Source organism: Cydia pomonella, chromosome 5 (genome assembly GCF_033807575.1).
Source record: "Cydia pomonella isolate Wapato2018A chromosome 5, ilCydPomo1, whole genome shotgun sequence".
NCBI classification, from domain to species: Eukaryota; Metazoa; Arthropoda; class Insecta; order Lepidoptera; family Tortricidae; genus Cydia; species Cydia pomonella.
Genome location: NC_084707.1, coordinates 16,375,014 through 16,380,927, shown reverse-complemented (window position 1 = coordinate 16,380,927; position 5,914 = coordinate 16,375,014). Strand labels below are relative to the sequence as shown.

General features: G+C 33.0%; 1 long non-coding RNA gene across 1 annotated transcript; it reads right to left on the bottom strand.

The window, feature by feature from the left end:
- Positions 1-3,903: 3,903 nt before the first annotated feature.
- On the bottom strand, positions 3,904-5,913 carry LOC133517850 (uncharacterized). Its single transcript, XR_009799412.1, has 2 exons — positions 5,385-5,913; positions 3,904-4,817 (listed from the first exon to the last, which is right to left on the bottom strand). It is a non-coding gene; the product is annotated as an uncharacterized LOC133517850 (long non-coding RNA).
- Position 5,914: the final 1 nt, after the last annotated feature.

The window sequence follows — 5,914 nt, the reverse complement described above, 5'->3', positions numbered from 1 at the left end:
GTTCTATTTTTTCTTGCTAATGGGATCCAATAAAATAATGAGATTTTTAGGGAAAGTGACGGTCATACACCTATTTGTAGTTTTCAATGTACAGTTAATGGGCTAGAAGGGGGGAGGGAGGGGGGATTTGAAATTTTCGCGTTTTAACCGTCCCATTACTTCGACCCACAGTGGGTACACGGGGTTTTTTTACCCGTTGTCCTACCGTTCTAAACAGTGTTCGCCAGTGGGTCTACGGGTAATTTATTAGGGGTCCGTACCAAAAACGTACAAATGGAACCATTATGATGCGACTCGGTCCGTCCGTCTGTCTGTCTGTCTGTCTGTCACATCGCCAAATATCTCGAGAACCACTTAGCTATCGATTTGAAATAGTTATGAACAAAGCTAACCCAGACACATTGAAAGTATTTTTTTTTAAATTAATTATGAAAAGCTCAATTTGTACATTCCAAAACTTTTTTTTTCATAGAGAAAAAAAAAGATTTATGAAGGAAAATGTCTAAAAAAATACCTAATATAAATAATTTATTTAATTTCTACTGTTATAATCTGTATTGTATTTGCTGAATAAATGTGTATATATGATAATAGGCCAATGCTCGTTAATTTTGGTAATAACTTTAACAGATAGTGCGGGGTGGGCCCATGGTAAAAATAAATTAGCTACTTACCTGTAGACGCACTGGCGAACGCTGTTTAGAACGGTAGGAAAACAGGTAAAAAACCCGGACAAGTGCGAATCGGACTCGCCCACCGAGGGTTCCGTACTTTTTAGTATTTGTTGTTATAGCTTCACCTGCCAAGAAATTACAAAATGGCGGACGAATGTTTGATATGTCACCGTATTTAAGAATTATTTCGCTTAAAATTTAGTTTCTTCGCAAGTGTGATGAAAAACATTGTGTGTAACTCCGGGGGTAAGAATATTGCAAACTCGGGTCTTTAATTCACCACCCTCGTCTCTAAAGTTTCACTTACCCCCTTCTTTGCACAATGTAACTATTCTAATCAACATGCCTGATAAGGAGCTAAGGAGGCAGCGATTTTGGGCAAATGTCGCAATTTATTGCAAATATGTTAACACATAACGCAAAGAGTAGTATGACTAGAGTCGGAGCAAGCTAAGTATGCAACGATTTTGATAGTCCAGCCTATGCAAGTGTTCAGTTTGTAAACATTATAATTTCATAGAAGCTTGACGTTTAAAATAACACTTGAACTATCTGGACCAAAGAATATAATACTCACTAGGAGAAGAACGCTAACTCCATACAAAAAAATGCCCCCTTCAAAAGTTCGTTTATACTAGTGGCGCTCTCTTTGTATCTCAGTACTAAAATTGACAACCGGTTTAGCCTGGCGGGTTTTGGTAGGTAGTGATCCAGTTCTAGCTAGTGGTTCTGGGTTCGAATCCCGGCGACGGAAATTCTTTTTGTATTTTTTCATTTTTTGTTTTTGTTGGGGTGAGGTTTTTAAATTAGTATTTATCAAATAAAAAAATATTATGTTACATATTAATCAAAATCACAGGCATATTTTGTCCTAAGAGATAATGATATCTATATTTTAAAGTTTATTCAATATAAAAGGTAACAATACAGTTTATTATCAAGTTATAAATATTTTTATTCCTATATATTAGGATCAAAAGAGCTTAATTCGTTCGAAAAACATACAATAGGCAGGAAAAAAGTCATTTTTTATACAAATTTATGTATCGGACGGGGCTTGTTGAACTAGCTGTGACACTTCCATATAATATCTACATACCTATATGAATTTTATTCAATGAGACCACAGGTCGGTAATTTCGGTTCATTATTGATGTGGGTACCAAATAGTTAACCTATCCTGTGCGTGTGATTATCTTTTGATTTTTTTAAGGAGTTATTTTTGTTTAGGTTGTCTATTTTTAGCGCATGTTTTAATTCCCAGATCACCTTCATAACAATAAATAGAAGTCATTAAAATTTTCATGATAAAAACAATTTTATATATATACATATACTATTTATTGCATTTAATATAGATTTTTATATATCTAAAACATGATCTTTGGCACATCTGATTTTACTCCACAATTGCAATTAGTGTAACTTGTAATCATATCACATATAGGTATCAGCCCAAAAAACTAAAAATTACATGAATATATGACAGACAAAGTTGTTATTACATCTATCCGATTGTCGGACACTTTCTGCTCCACAGCTCAGTGCAGCGGTCTTGTTGATGGTCACCGGGAAACTACAACTAGTCACAATTATGTGGCGGATCCGTGCCTTTTGATTTTGAGCCTTTCCAAGGAAATGATATGACGCCCAAGGATTTTTTGCTCACGTTCACCCTCTAAAACAAAACAGTCACATTTTAAACAATACTATAACCTATGTCCCTAATTACTAACCTTGCTAATAGCTACCAGAGTTCTAAATTGCCAGCTAAAACAATGTTAGAATTTACATCTATGATGAATTTAGATTGTAATTTTGGACGCGATAGGGCGGCCGTGCGACTTAAGATTTAATTATATATTTGAATTTGGCAATAGTACACTTATTTTATTTATAGATTAAAATATTTCTTACCTTGAAATAATTGTTGTTTCTTAGTTTAGTACAATGGATTAAACTTTAACCGAGTCTGAGCGGAGATACTGTGCGGTGGATTTTTAATTTTAAAAATTAATCAATAAATCTATTTCAACAACATAAATCGTTATTTAATCATTTTATATGAAAACTGATAGTTTTGAAAATGAAAATAGTTTTGCGTCAATGACTTTGACAGCATTGACATTGCAGACTTTTGTCTATGTTCTAACCGGCCAGACCCAAGTGCAAGGCTTTATGGAGGGTATATGTGCCTCTGACCTACATAGATTTTATGAACATAGACAAAGACAAACTGAAATAGGTAATAATTTATATAAAATAATAATAATTTACATATGGTAGTGTGACATATAGTTGGTCAAGCAAATCTTGTCAGTAGAAAAACGCGGCAAATTTGAAAAATCGCGGGCTAGCAACACTGTGTTCGAATAATTCCAAAATCGCGTGTAATCTGTGTTTTATCTGTAGAATGTGGATCGTCCATCTTGTTTGTTTACATTCCGAATCGGTGCTAATTCAAGAGAAATTTCTGCTCCCAGCATTAAAATAAATATCAATATATTAAATAATATTGTGCATGACCATAAGCAAAGTCAAGATGCCTACAATGTAAGTAAAATCATGCTCGTTGATCTTAACCATTAGAAAATTTTGAGGTTATGATAATTACTTCAAGATCCCGGAGAATTTTTAAGATAATGTGCAGTTTTTTCTGTTTCAGGGTTAAAAGGCTTAAATAAAGATAAAACGTATGCCTAAATATATCCAATAAGACCACGAATTGTGCCCTCGAAACCGCAACTGATTCGATTGTTCCCAATATCAACAGACGAAGTCCTCAAATATTTTCAAAGGTAACTTTTTTAAACAATCTTAAGACGTTTAAGAACCTTGATTATACCTACTTTCTTTCGCAACATCAACCTAATACTTCCATATGTTTGTTGCAGGATTAAAACTCGCCCAATATAAGGCGTTCGTAAAAGTTTCTCTTCATACAAAACTTACCTACGGCGGTTTACGTACATACGTGTACAACGCAAACAAGACGAAAAATAAACTTGTTAATTAAAAAAACTAAAAAAATTGGGACAATAGTTTAGATTATTATTGTAAAAGTTGTCCGTTTGTTAATCATCACGAAAATATATTATTTAGGCTGATTTGTTTCATGCACTCAGCTATTGCACATGTATACCTATGGAAAATCCTAGTTTATACTTTCTGAAGTCGGTATGTACCTATTTAAAAGAAGTTTTAAGTCGCTTTACCTGTTTGTTCAATAAATTAAAATAATTTATTCAGTGTGCATAATTTTAGAAAAATATTTTAACATTTAAATCATACCTTCTTTTATCCAGAAACAATATAACTCCATATTACTCACATGAGTGGAAGTTGTTAAGTTTCCATTGTCAAGGTATCTTTTATTAATATTTTGAGTACCTGAAATTGTGTCAGTTCCTGACAAGTCTTGAATAGACTAATGTGAAAGTTAATAAAATTTCTTAACAGCATTCTCCTGATATCTAAATGACTTTTTTAAATATCTACATATAAAATATGATCTAGCCAATTCATGTAAATATCTAACATTTTTAGCCTGTATAAAAACAGTAGTGTGAGCAAAACCTTACCAAGCTAGCATGTAAGAGTGGTCTCAGAGATATTGGAATATCTCTATACTATAAATTAGGCAAATTGCTTTAGACTAAGTTTTATGTGTAACTACTACTATAAGAATACATTTTGAAACTTGGAATGGAAACTTTAAACTTGAAATTAAAAAATTTCAAACAGATCTGTTTTATGCTTAAGATGCAATAAGTGACTAGGTACAAAGTATTCTGATGCTTGGTTGGAGTGGACCAGTAACATTGGTAACTTAATGATATTTTTTCAATGAATGGCCTGAATTAAGTGTAAGTAAGCTAAAGTGACCCGTATCTTAATTGCCTTGAAATTAAATGAACACCAAAATATCTGCAGTTGTGTTTTATTTATTTTTAATCTGTATATTTATATAAATATATTGTAAAACCATTTCAAAATTACACTGGTATGTGAATGTGACATTGTTCAAGAGAAATACACTAATTTACAATTAACAAGTGGCATAATTATTTTCTTTGGGCTTCTTCAGTTTCTGAACTGATGTTAAAAACAGCTTTCTACCTTTCTATTTGTCTTCTAAGTTTGCTAAAACAGAATAAAACCATATCAAAATGATGTAAATAGTCCAGATATTTGATATTTAATAAGCCCTGCAATTGTGACAAGAATAGTTACAGTGATACCCTACCAGGGCTACCGCTGCCAGTGATGGCTCAGGGGTTACTTACCTAGGTTTTAATATTTACCTATATAAAACAATGGATTGTTTTATTCTAGTTAAATTCAGTAGTATAGGTACCTACTAACAGCTCGTTTGGTAAAAAGTACTCAAGTGCAAATGCCTTAACCTTTACATTTATTTAGCTATGACATCTTCATGTTTAAGTTGAATATATATGTAGCAGATCTGCTCCTAAGCATACCAAAGGTTAAGAATGCGAGCGCTCGCCTTTTGCGTCCACCTTTTACTAAGCATACAAACCTTTATTTTAATTCAATCTATTGATATATTTTTCGATTGTACCTACCTAAATATGTCTAATTAGCTTTTGAAGGTTGCATAAAGGAGCATTTGTATTGCATTTTATCGTGATATATCTTTAATATTGAATTCCAACCGAGAAATCTGATAATATATTAAAATCCAGCTACCTGCGGAAGCAATGACTTGATTCAAACATTATTTTCTCCAGCATAGTCCGTTTGCAAATAGGTATTTTTTGATCTTGTTTATCATATTGATTGACATCGTTTTTACTCCAGTTTAAATTGTCCCTCTCATAATAATAACACTTTCCAAATGCTTCAATAAACCGCGAGCGGCAATTTTAGTTGACGTACGAAGAGCGCGCTCAGCGGAAAAAAATATGTTTCGGTTCGATGTACATTGCTGCTTTTCTTAGCGCAATACTGCTCTGTGAGTGTTGCCATACTTCAGTTTGCTTTACATTGCTACTGACAGACTTTGCTTGACAGACTATAAATCAAAATATTTGATAAAAATGATTTTATTTGTCCCAAAGTTGAATAGACAAAGTCAGATAGGAGCAATGTTGCTGTAGCAAAATATTTTTATATTAATAACTGGTATCTATTTCCAGAGCGTCAGACCACACATGCGCAATTATGAAGCGTCATATCTTTCTAAGGAAGTCGACAGGCCTTGATCTGGACTATCAAAA